Consider the following 12,659-nt stretch of genomic DNA (forward strand, 5'->3'; position numbering starts at 1 on the left):
CTGGCTGAGGATTATCTGGGTCTGGTATTAGCACAGCATCAACCCAGTTGGAGCTGGGAAGCGTTACCAGCAGTTCCTTTCGAGACTTTAAAAACCCCCAACAAATGAGAGTTCACGCCTCCCAAACACCATTTTTAAGGGTTGTTGAGATGGAGAAGCTCGCGGGTGGTACGTAGGTGCGATGCTGCGCCACCCGTCTCGTGGTGCCAAACCCCAACGTGCTCTGAAAGCGGAACTGCATGAGTTGTGATTCCCTGCGAAGAACTTAACGCCGCAAACAAACTCCCAGCAGATCCTGGCAGAGGTGAGTGGTCCCCAGGACCCTCCAGAAGATGGTCCAGTTAAGCTCCGCTTAAGCCTTTACAGAACTGTCCTGCCCAGGTACGGTGTAAACTTCACCCTGAGAATTCAGCACTGGAGGAAAATGTTACAGGAACCTCAGATATAGAAAGTTTTAAGAGAGGATTTCATTAAGACTGTTAACTGTAGTAAAATGAGCTCTAAACCACTCGGGCACCATCACCAGAGCTAAGCTATATCATTTCTGACATGCAACCTGAGCCAATGAGGCGCTGCAGCATTCCCCTTTGCCCATCATCCATAAGTTACAGGAATCTACACCCAGCTGTTCCATTCTTACCCTGACAAACATGCAGGGAACATATGGAATCTGGTGAAGAGGTAGATTATAGAAAATAAAGGGAAATCTGGGTTAGGTCAGAGCAATTTGGACAGTTATTTAAGATGGGTAAATTTGCTGCTGTGGACTGAAGGAAGCACTACAGAAAAAGAAATACACTTTGGACAAGAAGTCTTAATTTACCAACAGGTAAAGCAAGAACTTGAGAGATGAACGCCTCTGTTTTGTCAACACTTAATTAAGTTTCCAAATGGGGAAAGGCTTCCAGCCAGGGGAAAAAAACCCAAACAAACACATACATAAAAAATAAGCAAACAAACCCCCACCCAAACCCACACCAATAACAATAATTGGCATTTCAAAGTCCCGTAGCGCTCAGCCGAGAGATGGGTGTCAAAACACATGCTAAGGAGAAAAATATGACTCAGCTGAAGCCAACGAGAACCTGAACAACTGCACGACAGAAACAAACAGAGCAAATCACTGAACACAGGAACAGTGTTATCTGCTAAACCACAAAGGAAACCTTGACCGCTTCTAAAAGTACTTTCCAACCAGAGATGCTTTTTAGACCACAGCAAAACCTTTGGTCTCCTTCGGCATCACAAAGGAGCGTTTGTCCAGGTACAGATGAAGGATGACGCTCTCGCTGGTGCTGTTACACCTGATGAGGCCGTTATTTGGGGTTTAACCATCCAACTTTGTCTGCTGGAAGGGAAAGCTCTCCAGCGGGTTGGTATTTATGAACTAAACACATCAAGTTATCGGAACCACTCACCCTAAAACTGCTTTTCTGGTCCTACAGCTGAATCTTCCAACTGAACACACTTCTCACCAAGACCACACACAATATTCAAGTCCTATTGTGCAAAAATGCCCCAGTATTAATATTCCCCGATCCTCAACATCCTCATTTGGACGCTCAGATACACAAACCCTACTAGATCTTCAATTTAAGACAGTCGTGTTGCAAACACGCAGCAAATTACGCACCCTGGCTCTTCCCAAGAGCTGTCACCTCCTCACCCAGGGACTCTCTGCTCTCACTCTGGGGTTTTTGTCTCCTCTTCCACCTCTTTCTGGCAGCTGAAAACTTGATCAATGACGAATTACTGTCATCTTGCACATCATTAAAAATGTAGGAAGGCAAGGGATGAAAACTGGGTTTCCATAACACGCAGCTAGATATGACAACTGTCAAATAAGGAATCCTCAGATCATTTGGAGAGATGTTAATTAAAGAAATTCACAACTCATTTCCTATGGGTGACTATGGTTTGTGTCGTTCTACTTTTTAAAACAAGATTGTGCAGTATCAAGGGAGTCAGACGGGAATGTACAACATCAACGCCTTTGTGAAACAACCTTGACATTTTACTATGAATTATCTACAATTCTCCATCATTTCCCTGATGTGAAGAATTAGTTAACGATCTATCAATTTGTTTTGTTGTTACACTTCTTCACTGGGGGGTGAAGCGGGAGCTGAAGTCAATGTAAGAAATGATAGTTCTTCTAGTCATCTTATTTCCATTCTAAAAACTTCTGGTCCTCTGAAATTTCCTCCATGCTTCAAGTCTTAATTCAAAATCAGCTGAAAAGAACCATAGGCCAGGGGAGCTGTTCTGAAACAACCGTATGCCAGTAGTTCAGAGCTGCCAACCACCACGTATGTTATTCGCCAGCTGCTTAGTGTCTCCTGAGCTATTTCTGATAGAGCAAGTTATCATTTATATGCATTTATGCACATTTACCACGTAGAGATGTCTTCCTTCCTTGCTATCTGCTGGTATTGATCTTCGCTTTCTTTAATGAGACTCAAAGTTGAAAATTGTGTTCTACATGGCTCAGAATGAAAATTAAAACACTAGGATTTGGGCAGAAGGCTCAAAAAGCTTCGATAGAAAACCTGACCTACACAAGAGTGGGACCGGAACAAAGGTATATTTGAATGAGGTGAGACAGAGAGTCCAATTTCTTTTGTCTAATGTCATATACAGAGTATATTTACTGAGAAAGAAGAGCTAGGTAGTTTTTTGGTTGTCTTCTCCAGCTGTCCTACAACTCTGGGTGAGTGTCAGCATCCCAAATTGGGATTTGCAGAGGGATTTGCACAGACAGAGCCTGTGTTAGTCCAGGACCAACACACGTTCTTCCAATCCAGGTACAACGTCAGTGGCGCGTCACTCAAAAATGAGACGTGTACTATTAGCAGGACTGAGATTTGGGGGAGTGGGGAGAGTTTTATGACGTTACACATCAGGTTTTCCCATCGAGACTTCACTTTTTTCTCAGGACTGCATCAAAAAGCTGTTGTGGGACAGTGGATCCAACGTGACACCCACGGCAATCCCTGTGTTTGATGCTTCCCATCGCACGCCCAACAATGTGCACAAGAGAACACATTTTGGGCAGGACATTTTCTGTAGCTAATGACCCGAAATAACACGGAAAACTGGTTTCAGAACCAGTTATGCACTCTGCAGTTTTATTTCTTTTCAAGAGGGTAAGCCAGACAATTCCACCCCAGGGTCCACCGTGCTAAGCTGGGAGAGATGGTCAGAAACTGGAGAATCATTTCACTTGGACATCTGAACACAAGTTTGTGTGCTCGGTCTCCTTGTCCAGCCACTTTCTCCTTTAACACCGAAGAAGAGAAGAGGAAGGTTCAGACACCAACATCACCCTCACAGCCTCCAAATTAGTATTTTCAACATCTGTGCTGAAATCCCCTCCTTGCTGCAACATCTTTGTCTGATCTCCAGCCTTGGATCAACAGCCCGGTTCACCAGAAGAGCCGTTTGTTCAACTGCGTCTTCATTTAATCTAATCATAATGGCAGCTCCTGTGGCAACGCTCCCGCGCGTCCCCATCTTATTCACTCCTTGCCAAGCTTCACTCACCAGTGACCACGACGTTTTGCCATCTCAAACGCTGCCTGCTTCTTTTCTGACCTCTTACACTTTATAACTCTTAAGCTGCTCTACGTGGCTTTGAAATTCCCATTATGCCGTATGGCTCTTTCCATATCTCACAAAATCATCAAACAGACCCTTCGACTCACCCACCTACACCTCTGAATTCACATCTGGTGCTGCCTGGAGCTCTCAGCCAACTCAGGTGACCCAAAGCAACGTCTCTCATCTGGGCTGCTCTAAATCCATGAAAACAGCTTCATTTCTTATACACAGGAAGCATATTTAGCGTTTTAGCTGTAATTAAAAAAGAGAATCCAAAACATTACCAGCACCAAGGGAATAAAAAAGAGCAGGATACCCTAACAAACCAAGACTCCAGCATCTATGTACCAGAAGGCAGGAGCACAGAGACCTTGAAACAGAAGGTGGGATCTTGAAGATGCCACCACAACGCGCCCATCTGATGGATGCAGGTACCAAACCCACACAGGTGCAATCACTGCAGAGTTTTGTGGGTTCTCCTCTCTTCTTTATAAAACAAAATAAGCAAAATCTACCCAAAATTCCCACCATCCCCATCCTGAGAGAGTAAAAAGAGTAATGGGCTGCACAAAGGCTGCTTGAGATGCTGAGAGCATCTCTGTAACAGGCGCTGAACACACTTTTCTCCTTCATGTGGGATGGTCTACGGATGGATTAAAAACATGCCAGCCAGAAGCTACTGTCCCTCCCACCCGAGTCCTCAACGCTCCGTCTATCACACGTGGAGCACACGTCTCGTGGGTCTTTGCTGCTAGAAAAAGCCACCTGACCGTGATTTCTAATTTTCAGGGCTGTTTCTCTGTCAGAAGGCAGGAACACCGAGAGGCGATTGTTCACCCCGCACCCTCGCAGCTGGATGGCGGAGCCGGAGAGCGGTACCAGCCTCCTTTATAGTGGAGGCTTTCAGAAACCGCCTCCTGAATAGAGACCTTATAGATCCAACACGCTACAAGAGAACCATCTCTTGCAACTGGCACCACTACTACTTTTGGGAAGGAAATAAAAGAATCATATGTATGAGTACAAAGCGGGAGGCAACGTTCACACTGTCACCCCCTATTGCCACATTCACAGCAGCTGCCCTTATGGAAGGCGCAGAACCCAGAATACACAAAAGTACCAGGCTTTAAATAAATTCCACATTAAAACCCGAAACTTAGATGTGCAGCTGGCACTCCTAAGCGCAGCTATAGAGCAAATAAGGCTTAAATGTATTTATTTTTCCTGGCAGTTGGTGAAATGTAGATAGTATATCTCATTGGGAGGAGGGGAACCCACACGGACTTCAGACACTTTCTAACTCAAGGCCAATTAACTCAAGCAATAAGGAATTAAAAGCTCATTAATGATGTTAGGCCAACTCCTTTGATTCCAGCATAGAAAACCAGACTAAGGATTTGGATAAGGAAAGCGGCTTTATAGATCTCAACAGCCACTAAAACATTTATTTCTCATTCCTAGAAATAACTACAGAAGGACAAAGACCTACGGCAATAAGGGTAACAATAATAGCAAAGATCAGCGCACATCTTAACAACATTTATTTAAGGAAAAAGGAATAACACAAGCAATAAGCTCTGTGCTTGCAAGCAGACACTGGTTATTCTCTTACAAAGTTTTCTTGGCAGGTCAGCATTTGCTAAATATTTGGCACGATCCTTTGAAAATGGAAAAGTCAAAGCTAGAAACAGACCCTGATCACAAAAATACTATTTAGCAACTAATGCAGCACAAAAGATACAAACAAATACCACATGAGGAAAGGAGAGAAAAGGCTCAATTTTGACTCAGTTGGAGAACCAAACCAAAACAGAAAAGAACCTCCTCAAGTTACAACTATGTGCGTTAGATTGGTTTGAAATGCTACTAGAAATAGCTCGCTTGCCTGAGAAATAATATACATTTTTGAATGTAAGATCACACAACTCAAAGAATGCTCATGAAGCTGCTAATATACTTAAAATAGAGCAGATGCCTTCAGCTTTTTGGCCAGGGTATAAAATAGGGGAAAGAAAAAGCAAATATGTCTTCAAACATGTTATTAAACTACAAATCGAGCTGGATTTTCAAAGGGTTCATTCACCAGAAGATACTAAGAGCAAATGTACAATGATTTTATTTTATTCCTATGCTGAATGCATAGATCACAACACAGGAAAGAAAAAACAACCCTACATAGTATTACAGACTACAAATTCAAGTAATATTAAAAGACGACATATTTTATCATATTGTATCCGAACATCCCTCCCCACTGCAGACAGCACCATGGACCCACGCAAAAGGAACATACCAACACTTTCTATTTCAGGGAACCTATGAAGAATTAAGACTTATTGGTACATAAAGAGGATAGAACTCCTAAGCAACATGTGATATCACGCAGGAAAGAAGTTTCTGAAGGAAAAGGCAATGCTTTGTTTTTTGGTTTTAATTGTTTCATTTGTGTGGCTTTTGTCTCGTTTTTAATTAAGCCACTTGTGCTACATTAAAGAATTTTAAGACTCATTTTTTTAACACCAAAGGAAAAGACATTTTTTATTGCTTTGCGGCCGTGAGTTAACGGACAGAAAGACACGGCCCTTCAGAGGCAGATGGGGGAACCGCCGCTGGTGTTTTAAAGAAGAGAAACCACAACTCTGAGATTGCAGTTCCTGCACCATCACCACCTGTGAGCAGCTTCCTAAGACAGCAGAAATCCCTTCAGAATGAATATCGGAACAAAATATCCAAATGTATGGATTTTGCTGGGGGTTTTATTTGGTTTATTTAAGCTGGTTTGCCTCGAATTGCAGCCAGGAAGGCCAATGGTACCTGGGGTGGGTTAGAAGAGGGTGGTCAGTAGGTCAGAGAGGTTCTCCTGCCCCTCTGCTCTGCCCTGGGGAGACCACACCTGCAATATTGTGTCCAGTTGTGGCCCCTCAGTTCCAGCAGGACAGGGAACTGCTGCAAGAGAGTCCAGCGCAGCCAAGATGCTGAAGGGAGTGGAGCATCTCCCGTGTGAGGAAAGGCTGAGGGAGCTGGGGCTCTGGAGCTGGACAAGAGGACACTGAGGGGGGACTCATTCCTGGGGATCAATATGGAAAGGGGGAGTGTCAGGAGGATGGAGCCAGGCTCTTCTGGGTGACAACCAGTGATAGGACAAGGGGCAATGGGTTCAAACTGGAACACAGGAGGTTCCACTTAAATACGAGAAGAAACTTGTTCCTGGTGAGGGTGGCAGAGCCTGGCCCAGGCTGCCCAGGGGGTTGTGGAGTCTCCTTCTGTGCAGACATTCCAACCCGCCTGGACACCTTCCTGTGTAACCTCATCTGGGTGTTCCTGCTCCATGGGGGGATTGCACTGGATGAGCTTTCCAGGGCCCTTCCAACCCCTGACATTCTGGGATTCGGTGATATTTCATGCTCTAAATGAGCCGTGTGTACAAGCTCATCTTGAACTCCGTCTGGGCAAACTCCTTGAGATTTTCTTGTCCCACACGGTACCAAACCCAGGGTACCAGCCTATATCAACTTCTTTTCCTTGCTGTAATTCATTTGATAGAATCTAGAGAGGTGCTATAGATTCCAGTAGAAAAATCTAACTCCAACAAAGCTGTTCAGTAAGTGCCTCCTTAAAATTTCAGCTCCTCAGAGGTGAACTCACAGTTATCAGACTAAAGGGAATAAGCCATAAGTTGTTTCTGTGAGAAAACAGGTCCGGGTGTTTTGTTCTTTGTTGTTGTTATTGTTAAATAAAACAGAAAGAACGGATAATAAAGCAGCTGTGTAAATGAAAGAAGTTAAAAGAAAATTAGTTGTAAAATAGGAGTGGGGAGATTGTTTCTCTGTCCTAAGATGAAGCTTTGGTTTGCAGCTCTTCTGTATCAGTTGCGAAGATGGGTAAGGCATAATGATTTCCTCAAAATGTCATTTGTGTGCGTGTCTATACGTACTATAGTGTCCCTGCGTCTTTCTGACGGTACCGCTGCCCAGCTGTTTCTATCAGAATAAAGTTATTTAAAATCTTCATATTATATCTTATGATGAAACAGTGATCAGCAATATTTCTAATTCAGTAGGAGATTCAAAATCACAGCCTGGAATTCTGTTGAGATAAAAAACTTCACTAAAATGTCATTTCTGTTTAACAAGGAAAATTAGAACTTTTAAATGTGCTACATACATGAGAAAGGTCAAGTATAAAGTATGTTTCGCATTTCTGCTAATTAAGAGATGAAATATGCTGCCACTTCATTACAGATGATACCTTTCACGATTTACCAGCTTTCTTATCTTCTCACATCTTATTTTTAGGCAGGAGATAAAATAAACTGTTTTGATTTTTTTTGTTTGGTTTTGTTTCTCAGTTTTGACTGATTCACTCATTTAAACGACGTAACTTGAAAATAAGAAACAACTGGTTTCGACAGCTGAATCTCCAGTTGTCCAACAGCGGTTTCAAGCACTTGGCCAGTGACTTCCTCACTTTACTGGTTCAACTCTCTTTAAAACACGGAGCAAACCCACGCTGCCCAAATAATACGCATGTTACAGAAATTAGAATATTGCAGTAAATTAGGCCTGATGGTTTGATTGGAATGTGTTTAAGAATGACGGAGGAAATCTCAATAGGGACCCAAAACCATCCCCAGCTCACATATACCCTCTGCAAAAAGCGGCAAAAAGGAAAGTTACTTCTTTATATAGATAAGATTTCCTGTTGGCATTAAGTTAAAATACCTACAGGATAATTCAGCATTAAGTCCTCAGCACCCTTGTTGTCCTAAGAACTGCTGTACTGGAGGTTTGACAATCTGCACATTGCAGAACACAGCAGTATATTATATATACCATAAGGTCCCTACAAGACACGATATATCCTGCAAGTATCAAGAAGATCCCATTATTGCCCTTCTCTGGTGCAACCACACAGGGACCACGCGCAGATTCCGCTTCAAGCTTCGGAAAAACTTCCCGTAGCGAAATAAAAATGCTACATGGGGATGAAGTAACGGAAGCAGAAACCACGAGGGAGCAGGAGGGACGAAGCTGTAACGTCAGGGTGAGACCACATCCCAGTGGAGATCCAGCTGATAAGGAGATGCTGAAGCCAGCAAGGCCGGTCTGTACCCAAGGACAAACCTCACCACCCACGGAACGAGAAAAAGGAAGAATTTCTCTTCATATACCCCAAGCAGGAGGTCGGTTGTGACCGCTGAAGCGATGGCAGATCATAAAACCCTCTCAAGATCCCTGTATCCGTCCTCATGATTCCCTTTTTCCCAAGTTTGATATTGTGAGGGAGATCTAAAGACAGACTCTCTGGACAGGAACAGTTTGACAAAGTTTTACAGGCACTATGTTAATCGAAAAGTTCATCATGCCTCTTCACAATTAACAGAGAAGCCCTGGTGAGACCCCATCTGGAGTATTGTGTCCAGTTCTGGGCCCCTCAGATCCAGCAGGACAGGGAACTGCTGGAGAGAGTCCAGCGCAGGGCAACAAAGATGATTAAGGGAGTGGAGCATCTCCCTTATGAAGAAAGGCTGAGGGAGCTGGGGCTCTTTAGTTTGGAGAAGAGGAGACTAAGGGGGGACCTTACTAATGTCTATAAGTATATAAAAGGTGAGTGCCATGAGGATGGAGCCAGGCTCTTCTCGGTGGCAAACAATGATAAGACAAGGGGCAATGGGTTCAAACTGGAACACAAGAGGTTCCATTTAGATGTGAGAAGAAACTTCTTCCTGGTGAGGGTGGTAGAGCCTGGCCCAGGCTGCCCAGGGAGGTTGTGGAGTCTCCTTCTGTGCAGACATTCCAACCCGCCTGGACACCTTCCTGTGTAACCTCATCTGGGTGTTCCTGCTCCATGGGGGAATTGCACTGGATGAGCTTTCCAGGTCCCTTCCAGTCCCAAACATACTGTGATACTGTGGATCAGAACTCAAACAGTGCTTTAAATTTCATTGCAGACATGCCTGACAAAATGAAACAGCATCATCAGAAACTGCTTATCCTGCCCAGTTACCAAACTCCTCCTAAATACCGTGCTGGGGAAGGTATTTTGACTATGCAGATATACTCTGCCCAGCCTCAGAAACCCTCAAAACCCTTTGCAAGCTGCTAACATCACAAAAACGATGCCCACGTGGCTGAGCAAGCTCAGTTCCCTCCCTCTGCATATCATCATTATCATAATTATCATTTTTATTTAAATTAACAAGCCCTCTCTGCCAGACAATACAACTGTGAACACCTGTGTGTGGTACATCAAATATTACCCTTTACCCCACCTTAGACCAAGCGCATCAACATTTCAGCTGCTGCAGTTTTCGAACCTTCGTAAATACAACACAAATACCTGAAGCTGTTAATTACTGGAAAGCAATGAACACTCAATAGGCTTTTCTTCCCGTCACATTTTAATTCTTTAAGTTTTATCAGGACAAACACACTTATAGAAGATGGGATGGTCCCACCTTTATTCTTTCTATCGATCATGTTTACATTTCTGTGCCTGTGCAAGAGATTTTGCCACTTTTTTCCTTTAAGATTAATGACTAAACGTCCTAAACATCTTTGGGAGTCCAACGGTTATAATTCAACTATGATCTTGCATGTCTGTACATTAAACAGCGAGTTAAGGCAAATGTAACACAGTTCTATAGTGCCTCAATAGCAACGATCAGCAAACAGCCACACACGGCCGATTACAGAACAAAAATGCAGCTTCTTGGGGTGGAGCATCACATTAAATGTAAGAAGAAATGATGCCTTGAATGCTGCACAGGAAAGAGCTACACAAAGCAAGCTCAGGAACTATTTCTTACCAATAAGCCAGAGTCCCCCTGCAGTGACCCCTTCGCTCTCTGAAAAGAAACAGCACCTGCCTTCCTGGAATGTCTCAAAATTCACATTTCAACAGGCTACAAATCCAGCTGTTCACACTGACCTGAAAACGTTTCATATAGCTTTCTGGAAACGTCCAGCCACATATTCCTCGCTTCTATGAAAACAGGAACCCTCTATACACTTTATTCATGCAGAAGACATAAAAGTAGACTTGGGAGAAGAGCAATTCCAACATGCCAGAATATCAAATATGGCATTAAATATGGCATTGTGATGGATCAGTTCAGTAAGTGCAGCAGCTCTGACCACCAGGACTCCAAGCGCTGAGGAACATCCCTGCCTGCATCTTTTTACATCTCACATGATCTTTTCACCATCTTCAGCAGTGGATAAGTCAATAGAAACACATATAGCAACACAAAGGATAACAGTGTAGGGAAAAGTACTGGAAGAGCTTTGGAACAAAAGCATTGGCACTTCTTACTCTCCCTCCTTTGCAACAGATTTCAGGGTTTTTACTGCCTGCTTATGATGTACTGACCAGCACCTGCTCAAACTGTATCTCAGAGTCCTGCAGTCTCAAAATTGATCAACTTCCAGAGATCTGTGATGCTAAATGCACCGATCCCATAATTTGGTCACCTCTTGACACAGCCGAGAGGAACACGCTGTCCTGTGTCCAACAATGGTCACTGGCTCAGAGATAAGACGTCAGCCTCTCCCTTCTGCCCTCTACCTCATCTTCCTCATGTTTCCACACAAGTCCCTCTTGAATCCCCTTCCTTGAGATGTGACAGATGGAAACAGCACCCACAAAACAGATTTGTCCCTGAGCTCCAGTCTGAGCAAAGGAGACGCCAGGGAGCGATTCCTTTCCTCACCGAAACAAAGACACGGTCAAGCTGCGGCTCCTCAGCACGGCGTTCCCCATCTGCCATGGGTGAAGGTAAACTTGGGCTCTTTGAGCAGCTCAGAAGGTCCTGGCAGACACTCTCCGCCGCGTTGGATCAAACGAATCACTCTAATGCTTGGGTGAAGGAATTCAGAAAGCTGAAGAGCAGAATGGAAACCAATCTGTATCAAACACTGAGGTTTTCTAGGAAGAAAGAGCAGTTTATTCAGGCTCCGTATAGGAGGAGCTCTCAACAGCTCAGACCTTCACGTGATGGAGACATTTCATTTAATCATCACAGAATGGTTTGGGTTGGAAGGGACCTTAAAGATTGTCTGGTTCCAACCCCTGCCATGAGCAGGGACATCTTCACCAGCTCAGGTTGCTCAGAGCCCCGTCCAGCCTGGCCTGGGATGTCTCCAGGGATGGTTCATCCACCACCTCTCTGGGCAGCCTGTTCCACTGCGCTACCACCCTCATGGGAAAGAATTTCTTCCTTATATCTAATCTGAATCTCCCCTCTGTCAGTTTAAAACCACTACCCCTTGTCCTATCCTGTTTGCTGCAGGGGAACACGTGAGCAGGCAGATCCGGCGCTCAAAACGATGCCGACAGGCTAAATATTCTCCAGCAGATGAAGAGATTGATTTTGAAGAGCTGGTTAAGTGGGAATGGTGTTAAAAGGTGTTTCACTCTCAGTGGAGCTGCTCTGCTATTCTGGCAAACAGGAGGGACTCCAATTTCTCAGCCAAGCCACTCCTGAACAGAGTCCCTAAAGAAGAAAAGGGAAAGGAGGTGGGAGATGCACAACAAATAACACCGCGTGGTGCTGCCTGCGTAAACATGCTCTCCACTCTGGCAAACCACAGCTTGGAGAAAAACGTGGCGGTACATAATATAGAGACCCCTTCTTTATAATTAGATTGAGTAAACCTGTCAGAAAGATTATACTTTACTTGGTGAGGCCAAATGGGAAGTTCAGATAAATGATCCTCGCAATACTTCTGCCACAGGTACGCTCTGCAAGGAGATTCGGGGAAAGACCTGGTGGAATAAACTGCCTTTTGCTATTTTTCAGCTACTGTCAGTGTTAGGTCTGCCTTGTTTACCTACCCTCATTAAAAGCAAGGTAGCATCTGTTTTTATACATCACAAATGCAAAGTCTTGAATGAAATACCCTGCCCTTCTCGTTGACTTTTTAGGACAATCCCAGAACGCACCCAGGACCACCAAAATCGCCGTAAACCACAAATCAAAGGCTACTGCATCCACCGAACTTTGCTGAGTGCCCTTTTTGCTAAGACGCCTTCAGAAACGGGGAAAGAACCATTCTAGC

The 12,659-nt window shown here is 44.2% G+C and overlaps 1 protein-coding gene across 1 annotated transcript in view; it reads right to left on the reverse strand.

The window, feature by feature from the left end:
- The window catches only part of MAP4K5 (mitogen-activated protein kinase kinase kinase kinase 5), a gene marked incomplete at both ends in the record, with an annotated part of 61,783 nt that overhangs the window by 42,522 nt on the left and 6,602 nt on the right, over window positions 1-12,659 (reverse strand). The gene's annotated exons all lie outside the window — the stretch shown is intronic.

This window comes from Nesoenas mayeri (assembly GCF_963082525.1).
Source record: "Nesoenas mayeri genome assembly, chromosome: 5".
NCBI classification, from domain to species: Eukaryota; Metazoa; Chordata; class Aves; order Columbiformes; family Columbidae; genus Nesoenas; species Nesoenas mayeri.